General features: G+C 41.0%; 1 pseudogene; it reads right to left on the reverse strand.

The window, feature by feature from the left end:
* Positions 1-5,186: 5,186 nt before the first annotated feature.
* Positions 5,187-5,961, reverse strand: LOC119045530 (ribosome biogenesis protein NSA2 homolog; annotated as a pseudogene).
* Between the last annotated feature and the right edge of the window lie 15,058 nt (positions 5,962-21,019).

Consider the following 21,019-nt stretch of genomic DNA (forward strand, 5'->3'; position numbering starts at 1 on the left):
ATTCTTTTCACTTTCTTGATAGTGCCCTTTGAAGCACAAAATTTTACGTTTTGATACAGTCCAAATTTATGTATTTTTTCTTTTGTTAATTTTGCTTTTAGTGTTACATCTAAGAAACCATTGCTTAATAGGCCATAAAGATTTATACATATTTTCCTAATGTTTTTATATGTAGATTTTTGTTATATTTTTAAAAAATTATTGTTTGATTATGGTGTGAGGTAGAGGTTCAAATTCTTTTCTTTCTTTTTTCTTTTCTTCCCCCCGCCCACCCCCCCCCCAAAGATACCAAGTTATCCCAGCACCATTTGTTGAAGACGACTCTGTCCTCCACTGTACTTTCTTGGCCCACTTGTGAAAAATCAACTGCCCACAAATATATAGATTTTTTTTCTGGACTCTCATAATATGCAAGTCCTCCAACTTTTTTTTTAAGGATTATTTTGACTATTCCAGATTCCTGCATTTTCATATGAATTCCACCTGTGAAAAAAACAGGTGGGATTTTGAGAGCATTTGCAATGATTCTGTAGAACAATTTGGGTAATATTGTCATTTCAACAAAATTATCTCTTCCCGTCGTTGAATACGGATGTCTTTCTGCTTTCTTAGGGTTTTTTAAAAAATTTTATTGATTATGCCATTACAGTTGTTCTATTCCCCCCCTTTATTCCCCTCCACCTTGCACACCCCCTCCCCAACCATTCCCCCCTTTAGTTTATGACTACGTTTGTGTCTCAAGTTCTTTAGATTCTATATTTCCCCTACTATTCTTGCCCTCCCCCCTATCTATTTTCTACCTACCGTGTATGCTACTTATTTTCTGTACCTTCTCCCCCCTTCTCCTTCTCCCACTCCCCTGTGGCTAACCCTCCATGTGATCTTCATTTCTATGGTTCTGCTCCTGATCTAGCTGTCCTCTTAGTTTGCTTTTGTTTTAGGTGTGGTTCTTAATAACTGTGAGTTTGCTGTCCTTTCATTGTTCATCTTTTTTGTCTTCTTTTTCTTAGGTAAGTCCCTTTAACATTTCATATCATAAGGGCTTGGTGACGATGAACTCCTTGAATTTGATCTTATCTAAGAAGCACTTTATCTGTCCTTCCATTCTAAATGAAAGTTTTGCTGGATAGAGCAACCTTGGATGTAGGTCTTTGGATTTCATGACTTGGAATAGCTCTTTCCAGCCCCTTCTTGCCTGCAAGGTCTCTTTTGAGAAATCAGCTGACAGTCTGATGGGGACTCCTTTGTAGGTGACTGTCCCCTTAGCTCTTGCTGCTTCTAGGATTCTCTCCTTTATTTTAATCTTGGCTAATATAATGATGATGTGCCTTGGTGTGTTCCTTCTTGGGTCCAACTTCTTTGGGACTCTCTGAGCTTCCTGGATTTCCTGGAAGTCTATTTCCTTTGCCAGATTGGGGAAATTCTCCTTTATTATTTGTGAACAGCCAAGCTTTCCACTCATGGATGTTCCTTTTCTCTTTCTGGTACCCCTATAATTCAGATGTTGGAGCGTTTAAAGATGTCCTGAAGGTTCCTAAGCCTCTCCTCATTTTTCTAAATTCTTGTTTCTCCATATTTTTCTATTTGGTCATTTTTTTCTTCCTTCTGGTCCACTCCCTTGATTTGAGTCCCAGTTTCCTTTTCATCACCATTTCTTTCCTGTGCATTTCCCTTCATTTCATTTAGTTTAGCCTTCATATGTTCCTCTAATTTGTGACTAAAATCAACCAGTTCTGTGAGCATCCTGATCACCAGTGTTTTGAACTGCCCATCTGAAAGTCTGGCTATTTCTTGGTTGCTTAGAATTATGGGCTCTGGGACTTTGAGTTCTTCTTGAGCCATGTTTGGTCTGTTTGTGCCCCTTACGTATGAGGAGGGGAGCCTTAGGTGTTCACCAGGGCAGGGCCACCCAGGTGGCTGGTTTGTGACGCTGTATGTGGGGGCGTGGCCAGAGTGGGGCAATAACGGTCTACTCTGCTGCTTCCCTCCGCTGGGGCCTGTGCAGTCTGTCTCACTGTTCACTCCTTTGCTGTTTTATCTGCACTGAAATGTGTGACCACGGTCAGCCTGCTGCCTTGTGCCCTCACTGGGTCTGCCCATCGCAACCCCACACCTGGGATCCGCCAACCGCTGACCCCGCGCCTGGGTTGGTCTGGCCAAGTTTTCCTGTGCAACCCCACTCTGGCAGCCGCTGGCTCGCCCCTCTTACTGGTCTAGATGAACGGTTAGTTGTTGTCGGACTTCAGTATAGTTCAATTTTCTGTGCTATGGCTGCATTTTTGTTTTACTAAAACTTTGTTTTCTTTAAACTTGGTTGTGCTAGGAAGCACAATGTTTCCACCTACACCTCCATCTTGGCGGAAGTCCTTCTTAGGGCTTCTTAATTTCTTTTAACACATACTAATATTACACTTATGTTGTTAAATTTATTCCTATTTTAATTTTTCAATGCAATTATAAATAGAATTGTTTTATTTATTTCATTTTGGATTGTTCATTGTTAGTATATAAAAATACAGTCGATTTTTATGCATTGGTTTTGCAACCTGCAACTTTGCTAAATTAATTTATTAGCTCTTAACATTTTTGTAGGTTCCTTGGGATTTTCTATAGAGAACATTATATTATTTGCAGATGGGGGTAGTTTTACTTCTTATTCAATCTGGATGATTTTATTTCTTTTCTTTTTAAAAATATTTTATTTATTTATTTTAGAGAGATGGGGAAGGGAGGGAGAAAGAGAGGGAGTGAAATATCAATGTGTGGTTGCCTCTAGCACACCCCATACTGGGGATGTGGCCTGTAACTCAGGTATGTGCCCTGACTGGGAATCAAACCTGCGATGCTTTGGTTGGCAGGCCTGTGCCCAATCCACTGAGCTACACCAGCCAGAGCCGCTTAATCTTGCTTAATTGCCCTGTCTAGAACCTCTGATATAAAGGTGAATACAAGTATTAAGACTGAACATTCTTGTTTTGTTTCTGACTTTAGGAAGTCAGGACTTTAGGAAGAAAGTTTCAATCTTTCACCCTTAAGTACAATGTTAGCTGTGGGATTTCTGGAGATGCAATTCATTAGGTTGAGAGAGCTTTGTTCTCCAAGTTGGCTGAATGCTTTTATGATAAAAGAGTGTTGGAACTTGTCAAATGCATTTTATGACTATTGATATAATAATGTAATTCTTATCCTTTAGTCTACTAGTATAGTATATTATTATACATTGATTAATTTTTGAATGTTGAACCAACCTTACATTCCTGGAATAAGTTCTACTTGTTATTATTTTTATTATTATTTAATTTTTAAAAATTTAAATCAAAGTTTATATTGAATATTATTTTATGTTAGTTTCAGGTGTATAACATAGTGGTTAGATAATCAGATACTTTACAAAGTATTCTCCTTGATATTTCCAGTAACTACCTGGCACCAAACATAGTTATTACAACATTATTGAGCATATTCTTTATGCTGCACTTTATAGCCCCATGACTATTTTGTAACTATCAATACTTGTCATTGTTTTTAAATGTAGGTTTTATTATTCAGGGTGATGAGGCCAACAGATCAGGAGACAATTGCCAGGGAGAAGGTAGTTTGTAACTCACAGTTCCCAACAGAGGGGGCATGCTATGCCATGGGGGGAGGGGTGGCACATGGGGGGAGCACCATGTTCAGTCTGGAGCTAGAGGAAGGGGAAAATGTGGGCAAACTTCTTACTGTGGTGTCCATAGGAAGGAATGGACAAGGCAGGTGGAGAAAGTTTAGGGCTCCCTAATTTGAATGATTTGGTGGGCTCTGGGATGTAGAGGCTATCCATAGTTATCGGATACCTGGCCGTGAATATTTAAGGTAGGGGAATAGTGGCCCAGAGTATAGAGCCTGATAAAGCTGATGGGTGAGGTGTGGGCCCTGGGTTGGTTGGTTTGCTTATCAAAGGAGTCCTGACAATGAGCAGTTTAGTATCTCCAGGATTTCAAGGAGCTGTCCAGGACAGCTCTCTCGTGTTATATTTCAACACCAAAAATATAATTGGTGCTAATTTTTAAAAGCCACTAGTGAAGCCAACTGGTCCTGGGCTTTTATTTCTGGTGAGTTTTTTTGATTATTAATTGAATCTCTTTACCTATAAAGGTCAATTCAGATTTTGTATTTCTTCTTTAGTCAGTTTTAATAGTTTGTGTCTTTCTAGAAATTTATTCTTGTCATCTAGGTATTTGGTTTGCTGGCATACAATTTATACATTTTATTATTTAGATACACCTTTTATCAACACATCATTTTATACAATGAAGTAAAACCAGATGAAAGTCCATGTTAAAATGCCGGGTGTCATCTCAAAATAATTCCTACTGTTTGGGGAGGCAAAAAAATTAAATGATCAGAACTGATCTGCTTAGGGATCATTTGGTTATCAGAAAACCACTAAAATAGACTCAAGTGAAAAGATGAGTCATTGCAAATACAACAGTAAATTAAAATAAAAATTCCAAAGACTACAGGATATAAAGTTTACAGTGTTGAGAATTAAGGAGTGAGAATTTGTGACAAGTGTTCCTTAGGGCTGTGCTACGTGCTTTGTTGCCCTCGCCCCACAAAGGGCAGAGGGGAGTGGTTTCTTATTCTCCCCTTAAGCCTAAGAAAGGCGATTTGATAAAGCAGAGGAAGGACCCTGATCATTGGCATCTGACTTGACTTGTGCCAGAGCGGCCTGAGAGGCAGTGAGTTGTTTGGTGTTAGCTTGCACTCCTCAAATCTGCCAAGGCAAAGAGAATCTGCACACATGTCTCCTGAGGATCAGGGGTGAACCGCACACATATGACAGCCAGTGTGATGTTGGATTGGGCTCTGTTCAATAGCACCATCACTGTGAGAGGTGGGATTGCAGCAGACAGAGGCTAAAGATGGACAAACAGAGTTCTTTGGAGCTGTGGAAACAGTAGCGGTGTCATCCTGTCCAGAGATGCATTTATCTGAATTAGAGGGACTCCAGGAAGAGCTGTCTAGCAGTGGATTTTTTTTAACTGGGCCACTTTGATGTTCCTTACAATAGAATAAATAGTTCTCTTGATGACTGCAGATATGGAAGCTGTTTGAGAGCACTCAGAAACATCACAGTAAAGCAGTTTTTCTGGTTGATACATAGTCTTCAATCATTATAAGGAGTTCCTTGTGGGAAACTGCTATCAAACCAGTGAGCCTGCAGTTATGCATCCACCATTTTCAGGATTGTTGGTAACTGGGCATATTTTCCCCAAATAACCTACATCCTGTGTCACAGGGCCCAACTTGCTCACGTTCACCTCGATGACAGTACCTTTGGTAACAACACCCGAAGCTGTATAAATGAGGGATTCTCTTTTACACTAAGTGTTGGCAGGAAAAGGTGGCTTTCAGTTCATGCTGTGTGGCATGAACCCTCTTGAAATGTGAGCCCAGTGGCCTATGAATCTGTCATATTTAGGTGGTTTTCCGGTAAGGCTGTCTCCAACACAGCAGACTTTAGTGACCATCCTCTTCCACACTTTCTTCTTTCTCTTTCCTGTTTGAACAAATTTTAGTACCTCTCTTTCTCCCTGGGCATAAACTTTGGGCAGAGGGACTTCCCATTTTCCCACTTTCTTTCTCTTTCCATTTGTGTTTAATCATATTGGAAAGTACTTTAGCTCAGACTGTCCCTCTTCATCCAGTAGGTTGGCAGGTACTGCTTCTTGTGGAGTCTTTCCATCATTCTTTTGTTTAGTGTTTCTATTTTCATGCATCTTGATAGTCTTTTTCATTTGTATTTTCTCAGCATGGTGGTGTTTATGGTAGAGCTTAGCCTTCAAACTGATCATCTTTTTTGCCTTCTTTGAACATTCGTGAGCCTCTCAACCTTCCTTCTTTCTCTTTTTTCTAATGGTAATCCAAACAATATCTAGAGCACTTGTGGTGTAACTCAATATATTCATTTTGTGGCATGGTTACCCAGTGGGTGCATTTCCCTGGGCACCAAGAAGCTCTTAACTTTCAGGCCTCAGACATTTACCTTATGATTCCAGAAACTTGCAACAGGAAAGGGACAGCCTAACCATGCATTCTTTAAAGAACCCACAAAAAGTAATGCAAACATATGCCAGGCTCCCAGAGAGGGAGAGTCTAGCTTTTGATAGTAATAGGTAAGCATTTCCCTTTGCCTCTCTGTTCTCCTACTGACCACTCCTTTCGCTCTTTAAGGATCAGAGAGTAGCCGGTGAGTAGAGGAGGAGGCAGAGAGCACCGATGAAAGGCTGCTATCACACTTTCCTTAGGGTAGAAGTTCCTGCCTGGAGGGAAGGAAGTCTCAAAACTGCCAAGGGTCTTGGAGTTTACCCAACTTGCAAGTTAGCCTCCTAGAGTTCAATGGATGCTGGTAGGAGACAAAAGACTCAGGCCAGAAGCAACAAACAACTTATCGTTTACAGTAATGGTACTTGTATGATGGTTCCCTGAGCCTCGGTTTCCATAGGGTGTTGCAAATGGGGCCAGATTTCACCTGTAGCAGATTATAGGAGAGAAAACTCTAAATTGAAGGAACCTGAACATTTTCTAATGGGCAGCAAACATGCCTGCCTTTTCTCCAGAGAGAGACATTATTATACTGGACAGCAATCAGTCTGTTCTTCCTCTTGAGGGAGATGCTACCTCTGTCTTTTAAGTCTGTTCACTAGGCAAAGATCCTTGGCAAGACAGATACAGAACAAAGGAAAGCCAGTGCCTTTCCAGCAAGATATGCAGAAGCATGAGAGGCCCATGGGGAAGAATCATCCCCCCCCCCATAGGAAGTAGCTGTAAAACTTTGAGTGAAGTTGGAAGCTTTGTCCCTAATTTGGAATAGGACCTATTAAATAGTGAGATTTGATTATTTTGTTTACTATTTAAATTGACCATAGGATGTTATATTAAAATGAGCAGAAAAGATATTTGTTTTTTAAAAATATTTTACTTATTTATTTTTAGAGAAGAGAGGACAGGAAGGAGAAAGAGTGGGAGAGAAACATCAATGTGTGGTTGCCTTTCACTTATCCCCTACTGGGGACCTGGCCTGCAACCCAAGCATGTGCCCTGACTTGGAATCAAACTGGTGACCCTTTGCTTCACAGGCCCGTGCTCAATCCACTGAGCTACACCAGCCAGGGCCAGAAAAGATATTTCAAACAGAGATAGTAAAAAAGTCTCCCACCCCAAATAAAATATAAGAGGGAAACAGGAGAAAAAAATTAAGTTGCTTTATAATGAATTCCTAACACTTATATTTGATTAATATACCCATTGCATATAAGAACTTGATGAGTTATCCTAAAGTCATCTGTGATCTGGAAATCTGGAATAAAATATAGCCAAACATCGTATAAACTGGAAAGAATTGCAATATCAGGATTAGATCAATTCTCTCTCCCCTCTTCTTTCTTTTTCTCCTTCTGTTTGGTCTCTCTCCTCTGTTTCACTTTACTTTCTGTAGGTCACCTTCCTCCACTCACTCATATCTTGCAATCTTCCATAATGTCAGTGTGTGAGCAGCTCTGACTTGCCATGGCCCCAAATCTGGCTTTACCTCTTCATGAGCTTTTAGTGCTGGATCCCTGTACCATTTTCCAGTAGTCATTTTGCTTTTTGGTTCAAATTCTCTAGATAGGGAATCCTACAGTTATTGTTCAGTCAATGGATTAACTTCTTCTAGTCACATGTCCAACTTCATCCAATAACCTGGTGGTGGGGCTGGAACTGGGCTCTGGTGAGGTCAGGAGGCAGTAATAAGGCCACAGCAGCTGTGACCATGGGTTTGTTCCAAGAAAAGATAGCTGAGGGAGGGGCAAGTGGCCCAAAACTCATTTCTGAATTCTGACTTGAATATGATCTGAATTCAGGAGAATTTCTAGGTGTAATATATATAATACAACTTTAAACAGAAAGTTGAACTCATTTGTTGATGATGTCTATAGAATTTGTAATTGAATTCTGTAAATAGCTGATACTGGTCATAAGAGCTTGGGGAGTAGAAGTGAGTCAAGTCAAACTCATCCAACTCATAGAAAACCCAGAGAAGCATGTGTGTAGTTATGGGGGTTATGTTATCCCTTCTGACAAAGAGCAAATGGCCTAAAACAAGTGAGAGGGACAATTAGCCACCAGGCCTAAAATGTACACCAAGGACATTTTTCAAGGTCGTTTTCTTATTGTGGATAAATCTAGTGTGATTGTGTCACTAATGTTACTTCTATAGTAATTTAAATCTCTTTAAAAGATACCAAACAAGAAAAGACAGGCATCTTTTTATTTTTGGAAGAACTGAAAATTTTGAGTAATCCTAAATTCTCTTATTAGCCAAATAAATTTTTATTAGCTTAAGGAAGTTTTTAGCTTCTGTTGGCTTAAGGAAGATCATAGCTTCTTAAATAACATAAAACAGAACTAGGAGTAAAGATCAGGCCCCAGGTAAAGTAAGGGAATGACATAGGGCATCAGTTTTGCTAATTCTTCTTAGAGTTCTCTTTCCTCCTCTGTTATTCCCATCTAGTTTTTGTTATTGTTGTTTTGTTTTGTTTTTTTACTGATGTAGCAAATCAAACTTGCAGATTGAGTTAAAAGAAAAAGAGCTTTGATAAGCCCATAAATTTGCAGATGTTCACTTATACATTTCCATTTTGACCTTTTCTTCCAGAGAAAAGCCTTCTTATTGTAGGGGACAATGGTTGAAATCATTATATTTATAATTATATAAAGAAACAAGTATTTCTTAAAACATTAGGAAGCCATTCTCTTGCTTTGGGGTGAATGCTTGTGTGTTCTCGGGAGCTGACCAGCAGCCACCCCTTGACACAGTTGGGACGGATGAGATGCATCTGCACAGCAGAGGCAACTGTGGCTGGACTTCCTGTCTATCTCTCCTTGCATGTTTGTCTTTGTGATTAATAGGTGGTGGGATTTTTAGACACCTGCATTTCAGGTCCAGTGATCCACATAATTCCAATGAAGTTATACAAAACAATTTCTTGGCCAGAGAGCAAAGTCCCCCCTAATGAAGTAGCCCCTGAATATCTAAAAGTTGATGGAGTAACAGCCCCTCCTCTACCTTGGACAGGAATATATATTAATGGAATTAGACAGGCTAAGAAACAGGAGAAGCTGGTTAGCTATTACAAACTAAGCACGCATAAACAATTACCAAGGAGTCAGAGTCCATATTACATAAAGAAACATTTTAGACAGAAAGATAGCTAAGTTAGACATCACAAAGGCCTGATAATGAATCTCCTAACCTCTGCTTGGTCTAGCGTACCCTTTTGCCCCATGTCAAATTCTAAGAAAACAATAAGACATTCAAACTCTGTGCATACGGCTATTTCTAATTGTCTGATTAATGGCTCTCCTGGTCAAAATAACCTTTGTTTAACAGAACAGAATCTATGGAATTTCCTGTACTTTTCCTAGTTACCTCTGTATTGATTTTTTCTGCTTAACTGATCATGCCATGCACCTGTTCCTTTAATGCTATCTAACAATCCCTATAAAAATAAAGCTTAAATCAAACTCTGAGAGTTCGGTCAGACCCACAGAGGCTGGCTGTTCTCCAGCATCCAATCGGGTGTCTGACCCTTCATTCGTCGCCTGCACGGTCCATCCTTCGGGGACCCTGAGAACTGCAGAGGCTGGACCCCAGCAGACTGTCCAATATACTTTTTTGTGTCTCTCTGAATGGTCTACAAGAAGGTTTTTCAGGGGAATGGCAATCAGTTATGCAGGCACTTTCTAAAATGATGAAATGTATAGTGAGCAAGAATATTCTCCAGAGGAAGAATTCTTTTGTTGTTTCATTTTTTCTCTTCTTGAAAAGAACTTCTCCGCTGTCATAGTTTTAAGGGTCACGTAAGGCCTAGCTACTTCAGGCCATCTTCCATTTTCTTTTGATTTGTTGGCCATTTGTTTGTTTGTCCTGAAGGAGATTTTGTTCTTTGTCCTAGGGCTGACTTTGAAATCGAAGCTAATGACATAAGTAAAAACAGCCTACTATACTGATTGGCTAAATCCAATATATTATTGGTTTCTTCACTGCTTTGTCTGGCTGTGAGACCCCAAATCAAGGGCAGAGATGCTTAAGGGGTTTTGCTTGGTTCTGGTGTGTGTGCATAAGCACGAATATGTGTGTGCGTGAGACTGGGAAGCAGATTTGCAGAAAAATTACAGAAGACAGAACAGAGCTCCAAATATAGAATTTGATTTATAAACAAACAATAAATAAAGATGATTAAAATATGCTGAATTAAAAGTTGGTCTAGTAATGTAAAATGGTACAGCCACTTAGAAAAGTTTACCAGTTTCTTAAAAAGTTAAACATAAGACTCCCATAATCCAGTCTTTCCCTAAGTGTCTGCCTAAGAGAAACAAAACACTTACCTTCACATACACTGGTAGGTGTATGTAAATGTTCATGGCAGTATTATTCATGATGTTATTGGATAGGACACCTGGCCCAGAATGGCCAGCTGTAATGTGTGGGTTCTTGACTTTGTGTAGGAAAGATTTCACAACATGAGTCCAGGTGACCATGAGGGTACCTTTATTAATGCAACAGGACTGCCTAGGCTGGGCTGCCTTAGCTCACTGGGGAGTCAGAGGGCCAGGGGTTAGCTTGGGATGAGTTGCTGCTGCCCATTGCTCCCCTGGCTGCAAGTCTGTGGGGACCCTTAGAGTTTAGGAGATGCATGCCTGTGGGGGAAGAAAAGAAGGAAGGAGAAGGAATGGCACGGCTGCTCCCTAGTGGGTGGTTCTTTTGTCTTGAGGCTTTTATTTCTCTGTTGTAGGAGGGACCTCAGGGGAGGTCTCAGGGGAGGGTTTCAGAAGAACATGCACTAGCTCTCCAGGTGTGTCCTTTCAGGGTCATGTTCTCCACTGATTGGTCAGGGCCAGAGAAGGGGATCGTCAGTCACTACAGTTAGTCCAGGTTTTGCTGCTTTTCCGGGCCTGGAGCTGAAATACTAATGAGGCCTAGATGTCATCTCTAGGGAGGTGACCTTTTGTATCCAGCTGAAAATTGCTCTGCCAGATTGTTTAGCTCTGTTTCAGTTCCCCTGTTCTGCTTGCCAAGGAATTTTCCTAGCTTCTTACTATCCTATCTCAATAATAGCTGTGAACTACTAACAGCTGAATGCCCATCAACTGATAAGTGGATCAGTAAAATGTAGGTATTCTTATTCAATGGAATACTGTTCAGTAATAAAAAGAAGTAAACTACTGACACATACAACAACATGCATGATCTGAAAAACAGCACGCTAAAAGAACTACATCAGATACAAATGAGTACTTAACAATATTTCTTAGTCCATTTGAGGTGTTATGGCAATATTCAAAAGACTGGCTGGTATTTCTCACAATTCTGGAGGCTGGGAAGTCCACTGTCAGGGTGCCAGCAAGGTCAGGGTCTGGCGCAGGCCCCTGTCTGAGTTGGGGACGGCTAACTTCCTGCCGTAGCCTCCCCTGGAGGAAGTGACTGGGGGGGGGGGGGCAGGAGCCTCCCTTAGAAGGGCACCAATCCGTTCATGAGGGTGGAGCCTCATGTTAACTCGAGAAGTCATTTTGTTTGTTTCTTTGCTTATTTAATTACTTTTCTTGACTCCTTTACCATCATCACAATCAATTTTGCAGTAAGGCTAGCATCTAATATGTTACATTTTTTAGAGTGTATGGAAAGAAAGGTTGGAAAATGCCCCTTTACTGATGTAAGGACTAGGAAGAGTTTATTTGTTAAATTATGAATATTTTTGCCACTAAATTATTGCTTCTTGTGCAGAATACTTGTTTTTAAAATCTGAACTATTTCACATGGTTTCTCTGTACACTTCTGGGTATGTTAGCCTTTTGTTTTCTGACGTTTTTGGAATCATATTCTACCCTACCTATACTTCTAAATAGATCTGCATTTCATACTGGAAGTTAAAATAAAACATAACCCTCTAAAATTGAGATATTTCTTTTGGCTTCATTACCTCTCCTTGAAGAAAGTTGGCGGCCACATCTCAAATTCTAGGTTGTTTATAGGGAAGGAAAGAGAACTTCAGCAAAGGCAGCAGACTAGCTCAGCACTGCCTGTTGCTGGCCCAGCCAGCTCTCCATCCTGTCCCGGGCCTGTCCTTGCGCTCTCACTGGGCCTGGCAAGGCACTGCTTTCTCCAACTATCTCAAGTTGAGTCGATTACTCATTTTGAAAAGATGCACTTATTCTTATACGTATGTGTTGTTTTGGCCCCACATTGCAGAAGAGAGCAACAAATGGAAATTTCTTTTAATGAACTGAACCTCACTGTGAGACAGGGTATGTGGCAGAACAGCTGCAGTCGATAAAAGCTACAGCCCATGGGCCGTGGATTTATGGCTTAGAGCTGGCAGAAACCAGCTGGATTCAACATGGCGACTAATTTCACCTACCCATAAACCCTAGCTCCGTTATATGCTCATTGTAATACATTAGTATGCTAAATGACACACCCACGTCACCATCATTAGAAATGAAAAGCCCACACAGAATAATGGCTGCTGGAGCTCCTCTGAGAAGTCTCCATCTCTTGCCTAGGAAGATCCTGAATATTTCTCCCCATCATTGAATACCCTAGCCTCCAATTAAGTGAACCTCAATAAAGGAAGAAAATTTCTCTAAAGGGGGGCTGCTCTGTCTGTGGAGTAGCCCACTTGGCCTCACTGCTTTGCTAATAAATTTGCACTTTTAACTTTATCCTGGCTCCCTTGTGTTTGAATGCTTTCCAGTGCAAAGCCAAGAACTTAAAGTGGAGTATGGACTCTCAAGGCCCTGGCCCCTAGAACACTCCCATCATTCGAACCATTCTGTGAACAGGGGGGTTCTCCACATGCTCCACTGTCCTCAATGAGAAAGAATGATCAACAGCTCTGCACGGGAAAGCAGGGCAGGTTCTAGTACTGATGGCGGGGCTGGAGCTGGAGTGTTACCTTGTGATTCCCTGCCACTTGGCCTTTGGGCCTACCATTGCTGTTTCTGCTATGTATTGAACTGACTTATTCTCCCTCTCGCAGTTCTTCTCTAACACTTCTATGCCTGCACATGTGGTGTTCTCCACACCTCCTTTTTGCTTCCTCACTTCAACCTTTCATTCATTTTTCAAGTTTCAGCTCTGAGAAGCTTTTTCTCATCTGCACACATAGTTTTCAAGTTCCTCTTCCGTAATCCAACTGAAACTTACATAATTCTCTCTGTGTCACTTCATTTCCTGTTACAAGTGTTTATTGACTTGTCTCCCCATTCTTTGAGGATTCGCTCCACGTGGAGCAGAGATGGGCAATTGTCAGCCCCTGACAATTGAAAACCTAGCAAAAGTTACTTAGTGGTTGCTCCAAAAATATTTATGTTAATTCAGTTTTTGAATTGATACATAAACACAGAAAAACAGAATAAGTATTATTGTCAGAAACTAAATCTAGGCATTAAAAGTGTGATTGAGATGTCTGCCTTTGCTAGTCTGAGGGCAGGGAATATGTTACATTGTCTTCAGTATTTAAATGACAATGATTTATAGACTCCCCACTGCTGAGATTAGCAAGGAGTTTAGGATTTCCACAGGGTTTTCCTCTTCAAATATTCCTAAAGCCCCATGAATCAGTCTGCCTTTGCTCCTTGATCTGAATTATCGGATTTAGGAGCACCATGGGGGTCCGGTTCCCCAGCTGAAGCCCCTGGAGGAGCCCCCGCCCCTGGCTTCCATTGTTTTCAGCCACACCTCAAGGCTGGGGAGACAAGAGGCCTGGGTTGCCCCAAGGATTAGCAGGGTGGTCCCGCTATTCTGAAGAAATGCCAGAACATCTCCTCTGTGCCCAAGATTGCTTATATGCCTGAGGAGGAGGATTGTTCCAGTGTAAGGTGTACTCAGGGGTATTCTCCAGCCCCAAACTCTGACCTTTACAGCAGAGTTTCCCAAAGTTCACTCTTGGGACCAGGATGGCTGAGGGAGGAGCAGCTGAAGAATCAGTTCTCACTGTCCCAGAGTGACCTCATAACCTTCAGTCTTGGAATGAGATCCTGCTCTCCCACTTCCAAAGGCTCACATCTTGTTCCTTTAACACTTGACAATGAAGTCAGAATTCAGACATGTCCCTTGAAATTGGAGGTCTTTGATGAAAAATGCATTTTTTTCAATGATGGAAATGTCATTGCTGATAAAGCTCCTTAATAACCAGGCCTTTCTCTATTAAGCAATTACATATGAACCCATCTCCTTATTACAAGAAACAAAGGGAAGAAGCTGGCTTTCTGAAGTCCAAAGGTGGATGCAGTTAAAGGCGGTGACCTGCCAGGAGCCTGCTGGAAAGGAGAGGGATGGTAGAATGCTCACCCGTGAATGACCAAGTGTAGGCCACCCGTGTAGGCCAAGGAGAGCAGAGAAGACATAGAATGAACAGGTGCTTTTTAAAACTTTAAGTAATGGATGAAGGCTGACTCCAGTTCTCAGAGCCATCATGGCTCTGGAGCAGGGGCCTTCCCAATAATAATGGTCCTGGTGAGCTTATCAGTGAGACGCCTGTGTCCCTGGATTTTGATTACCTTACCCTGTTATCAGACTTAACTGTGAACCAAAAGTGATGTGTCTTTTCCCTGTCATTTTCATTTTATAATAAAAACCTTCCTGGAATTATATGAGAAATACCTACGTTGATGACAACCATCTTTAAAGGTGATTGTTTTAGGCCTGGCTATAACTTCCAATACCTTCTAAAGGTATTTCTTTATATTTCACAGTGAGAGCTGCTGTTCAAAATTAGGTGTTTCAAGATACTAAACAACTCATAAAGATTCATTTTAAAAACAGGTAATTGTTTCTATTGCCTATTTTGTAGGTAAAGAGACCGAGGATCAGAGAGGCTGCACATCTGAAGTCGTACAGCTATGGGCACAGGGCTTAAATCCAGGTCTGTGTCACTCAAGTATATGTTCTTTCCAATTATCTTAGGCCTACTATAGGTATTAAAAATAAATCCAAAACAAATCTATCTCAGAAAAGTTTTAAGTTATATGGGTAAAAACAGAAATAATTTTTCCATGACCAACCAAATGGGAGAAGATGTGTACAAATAATACATTCAATGAGGGTCTAATATCCAAAATATATAAAGAACTAAAGCAACTCAACAGCAAAAATAAGAAGAACAACAAAACAAAAATCCAATAAAAAAAGTGGGCAGAGGACCTGAATAGACACTTTTTCCAAGAAGATATACAAATGGCTAACAGATATACGAAAAAATGTTGGACTTCATTAACTATAAGGGAAATGCAAATCAAAACAATGAGGCACCACCTCACACCTGTTCTGATGGCTCTTATCAATAAGACAAGTAGTAAGTGTTGGAGAGGATGTGGACCAAAAGGAACCGTCATTCCCACTGCTCTCTCTCAATCAAAAATTTACTACAAAAGTTTCCTGGCAACAAAGTCAACTAATAATGTATTATTTATCCTTCAAATGCAGTAATTTTTTTACAGTGAGAATTTGTTGTTATCAACACTATAGCACCAGGATGCATGCTTAAGATAAAATAAAAATGTTTTTGTTTAACAAAGAGTAGTCCCCACATACCTTTTTTCCAACTGAAATTGGAGGATTGGTGTGTTTTGTGCACAAATGGAAACTGGCAAATGGGACTTGATTTTGAGTAAAAAGACAGGTCAGGCACATGCTATTCAGTACTTGAAAAAGAAGCGTCTCCAGATACTGCAACCAGAAACTTTCAAAGAAAGCAGAACAATTCAATCATTTCCATATAAAAGACACCGGGGGTGGAATTCAGTAGCTATCTTTTCTTCTTTGGAGAAAAAGAATGTAGCACTTGCCAGCTGATAAAAGTGGAAGCCCGGGAAGAAGGGCCCCTGTGCTTCTTCCAGGTGGAAAATAGGTTCTGCGCCTCTTGTTTTGTCCTCAAGGTCTTCCCTTGTCATTCTGTGTGTCTAGAAGATGATGTCATTCGCCTCCAGAGCAAAACAACTAAGCGCACCAATAGAGTTGCTTAGGGTGGGCAGGTCATGTGTGTGTTCTAAATTTGCATTACTGAGGTATAGGTCAAGATCTTTGCTTGTTATTCATTTTTCTGGATGTAGAAGACCAGGTTGATGCTCAAGATTTGGGAGTTTACAAGTTACTGAGAACAAAAAAGGCAAAATGCCAGGGCAAGAAGCCGCCTTAGTGTGTAAGTGCAAGTGCCTGATTTCACGGGCTTGTATCCCAGCTTCCGCTCTTTGAGGATGTTGATGTTGAGAGGGTTTTTAAACAAAGGTTTGGCGTGTTATGTATAAAGCATCAGAATAGCACAGAACTCATTTTAGCTTCACACACATGCACACACACACACATTCCAGGCCAGTTCAATACAGGGGTTTTGGTGTTCTGGATTTTCATAAAAAGAGTACATCTTTCTTCTGAGGTTATACAGGAAGATTTCCTAGGGAAGGTGAGCTCAAATTTGGTCTCAAAGAATGTGTGCCTCTACTGTGGACAAATATGGGGGTGTGTGGTAGGGAGAGTATCTGGGTAAAGAAAATACGTTTAGCAGGGATAATGACCCAAATCCCTAATTGTTGTCACACAAAGTTATTAACCACTAAAAATAATACTAACTAAAATGGAATGAGTTTTCTTAATATAATTAGGCCGCCTCTTCATTATAAGCAAAATACATTTATAGAAAATATTTAGAAAGGCAGGCAATATAATAAAGAAAATGAAACTACTCATAATAACTTCTTAATAAAAATTTTAATTGTGGTAAATGCACATACTATAAAAATGCCCCATCGTGGCCGTCTCCAAGTGCGCAGTTCCGCCGTGCGGAGCACACACGTTACGGCGCGCCCACTCTCCAGCACACTCCCGTCTCTCCTGATGGAGACTGTGCCCGCTGCACGGCGACTCTCCACTCCTGCCTCCCCGAGCCACTCACGACCAGCATTCTATTCCTCTCCAGGAATTTTACTACTTTAGGTGCCTTATGTAAGTGAATCAGATGGTATTTGTCTTACTATTCCTGGATTATTTCACTTACATTGATACTTTAATGTAGATTTATTACCTGTTTTTTTATGAAAATGTTTGGATCCATCATTGTTTATTTAACTATTTCCATGCAGTGGGGTAGTTAGGGGTTTACAATAAACTAACACTGCAAGTATTATCCTTATAGTAAATCTTTAGACACATTCATTGTTAGTTCTTCAGAATAAATTTCTAGAAGTCCATTTGCTGCTGGGTATGTACATAGGGTGGCACCTGCCCTTTCTCAGTCATGTGAGCGCGGGTTTCCTTGTCCCTTTCACTTGTGTTTTTATGTTCAAGTCAAATTGGAACCGGTTTTTGATCACTCATCAGTTATTGCTTAACACCCAGTGAACTTCAGACTTCTTAATGAGCACACCAAACAGCTCACTTGCTGTAGCCCAAAGTGTGAGAGACTCAAACTTAGAACTTCTCATGTCTCGAAAGAAGTTCAGGGCAGTTTAGCTAATCCTTGTTTAACCGCAAAATCCCAGGCTCCTTGGTTTAAGATTCTCTTGGTCTTTGAAGGTACAAAGAATCATGTTACTTCTGGCCTAAAGGATATATAGCTTGCATTGACTGAAATGAATTTGGTCATTGTTCTTGAAATTTAACACCTAACAATCCCCATTGTTGAGAAAACTAATTTAGTTCAAGTTCAAATGCCAGGAAGAGAAAACCATGTCTAACTCAACAAATGATCTTCCTACCAAAAGAATCAGTCTACAATGAATTTTCTTGAAATGTGATCTCAGAAGGTGCTTTAATCACTTCATTTAAAAAATCAAGAGTATGGGCACACTAATTTCCTATGGTTAGATTTTTTATTATATCATGGGATAATTATATTTTTAAATACATACATATAGGTACTAAATTTTTTTGAATGCACAAGTACAAATTTAGCTCATCCTTGGAGGTTTTATTCATTATGTCATTTCTTCAACAATCAGTTTTAGAGATTTTTTTGTTGTTTTTTTAAAAATATATTTTATTGATTATGCTATTACAGTTGTCCCATTTCCCCCCCTTCACTCCCCTCCACCCTGCACACTGTCTCCCACCCACATTCCGCCCCTTTAGTTCATGTCCATGTGTCATACTTGTAAGTTCTTGGCTTCTACATTTCCCATACTATTCTTACTCTTCCCCTGTCTATTTTCTACCTACCGTCTATGCTACTTATTCTCTGTACCTTCTCCTCCTCCCACTCCCCTGTTGCTAACCCTCCATATGATCTCCATTTTTGTGGTTCTGTTCCTGTTCTAGTTGTTTGCTTAATTCGTCTTCGTTTTTGTTTTAGGTGTGGTTGTTAATCGTTGTGAATTTGCTCTCATTTTACTGTACATATTTTTTATCTTCTTTTTCCTAGATAAGTCCCTTAACATTTCATATAATAAGGGCTTGGTGATGATGAACTCCTTGAATTTGACCTTATCTGAGAAGCACTTTATCTGCCCTTCCATTCTAAATGAAAGCTTTGCTGGATAGAGCAATCTTGGATGTAGGTCTTTGGATTTCATGACTTGGAATAGTTCTTTCCAGCCCCTTCTTGCCTGTAAGGTCTCTTTTGAGAAATCAACTGACAGTCTGATGGGAACTCCTTTGTAAGTAACTTTCTCATTTTGTCTTGCTGCTTTTAAGATTCTCTCCTTATCTTTAATCTTGGGTAATGTAATTATGATGTGCCTTGGTGTGTTCCTCCTTGGGTCCAAATTCTTTGGGACTCTCTGAGCTTCCCGGACTTCCTGGAAATCTATTTCCTTTGCCAGGTTGGGGAAGTTCTCCTTTATCATTTGTTCAAATAAGTTTTCCACTTGTTGCTCTTCCTCTTCCCCTTCTGGTACCCCTATAATTCAGATGTTGGAACGTTTAAAGATGTCCTAGAGATTCCTAAGCCTCTCCTCATTTTTTTTGAATTCTTGCTTCTTCATTCTTTTCTGTTTGGTTGTTTCTTTCTTCCTTCTGGTCCACTCCATTGATTTTATTTCCAGTTTCCTTTCCATCACGATTGGTTCCCTGTGCATTTTGCTTCCTTTCACTTAGTGTAGCCTTCATTTTTTCATCTAATTTGTAACTAAAATCAACCAGTTTTGTCAGCATCCTGATCACCATTGTTTTGAACTGTGGCTATCTCTTTGTTGCTTAGAAGTATTGGCTCTAGGACTTTGAGCTGTTCTTCTGCTTAAGCCATGATATTTTGGTCTGTTTGCGCCTGTTATGTATGAGGGGCGGAGCCTTAGGTGTTCACCAGGGCAGGGCAACCCAGGTCACTGGGTTGTGATGCAGTATGTGAGTGCAGGGTCAGAGAGGGAGTAATTTGTCCTGCTCTCTCTCAGATTTCGGTCTCCTTTGCCACTTCCCACAAGCAAATTGGGCTGTTCTGGTGCTGGTTCCCAGGTGTGTGCGCTTGTGTATGTTCTAGGATCCTGTGGGTCTCTCCAGCGAACTCTCCCATGAGGCTGGGAGCCTCTCCCAACACCTCAACCCCCAAAAGTTTCTCCAGTAGGTGCTTTTAGGTTTTAATTCCTGTCACTGGGGAACTGGATTGCGTGGTTTGCCTCACTGCTCACTCCTTTGCCAGGTTTATCTGTGTGTGAATGTATGACTGTGCTCAGCCAGCTGCCTTGTGCCCTCACTGGGTCTGCCCGTTGCCACCCCATACCTGGGATCTGCTAACTGCTGCCTGCACACCTGGGTTGGTCCAGCTGCTTTTTCCTGCCGCGACCCCTCTCTACCAGCTGCTGACTCTGGCCCTCTTACTGGTCTGGATGAATGGTTCGTTGTTGTTGGGCTTCAGTACAGTTGAATTTTCTATCTGGTTTTGTTGTGTTTTGGTTTCTAAATCTTTGTTGTCCTTAAACTTGGTTGTGCGAGGAGGTACAGTATTTCCACCTACGCCTCCACCTTAGCCAGATGTTTCTTCCTTCCTTCTGGTCCACTCCATTGATTTGAGTCCCCATTTTCTTCCTATCACTATTGGTTCCCTGTACATTTTCTTTTATTTCACTTAGCATAGTCTTCATTTTTTCATCTAACTTGTGACCAAATTCAGTCAATTCTTGAGCATCCCGATCACCAGTGTTTTGAACTGTGCATCTGATCGGTTGGCTATCTATGTTGCTTAGTTGTATTTTTTATGGAGCTTTGATCTGTTTTTTCATTTGGGCCATTTTTTTTCATCTTGTCATGCCTGTTATATATGAGGGGTGGAGCCTTAGATGTTCACTGGGGGGGGGGCAACCTAGTGGCTGAGTTATGACATTGTATGTGGGGCAGGGGTTTGAGAAGGAACAATGGAGCTTGCTCTACTCTCTGCCAGATTTCAGTCACTTCCCCACTTCCCACAAACAAACCAGGCCCTTCTGGTGCTGATTCCGAAGTGGGTGGGCTTGTGTCCATTCTATGACCCTGTGGGTCTCTCCAAAGAACTCTCCTGTGAGTCTGGGAGTCTCTCCTGGCACTTCAACCCCCACAGGTGTTTTCAATTGGTATTTTGAGGTTTTATTTCCCTGTGCTGGGACCCTGGGTTGCATGGTCTGTCTCGCTCCCCAGTTTTACCAGGTTTATCTGTGCACGCATGTGGGACCGGACATGCCACGCCCCTCTACAATCACTGCCTGGCTGGATCCAACAGCTGCCGCCTTCCATGCCTGGGGTCCACCAGGAGCCCTCTCCACCTAGCCTCCTGACTCCACCTGTCCTACTGGTCTGGATGAATGTGTTTAACTCCTTGGTTGTCAGACTTCCATACAGTTCAGTTTTCTGTTAGTACTGGTTGTTTTTTTGTTTTTAAATTGTCATTGTCCTTATTTTGGTTGTGCAAGGAGGCACAGTGTGTCTAACTATGCCTCCATCTTGGCTGGAAGTCCTATTTTAGAAATTTAGCAATGTGATATATTAATAAACTTGAAAATAAAAAAAAACAGTTCTTCAGGATATTAGATTGAC

This window comes from Artibeus jamaicensis, unplaced genomic scaffold (assembly GCF_021234435.1).
Source record: "Artibeus jamaicensis isolate MK-2021 breed Jamaican fruit bat unplaced genomic scaffold, CSHL_Jam_final contig_233, whole genome shotgun sequence".
Classification (NCBI taxonomy): domain Eukaryota; kingdom Metazoa; phylum Chordata; class Mammalia; order Chiroptera; family Phyllostomidae; genus Artibeus; species Artibeus jamaicensis.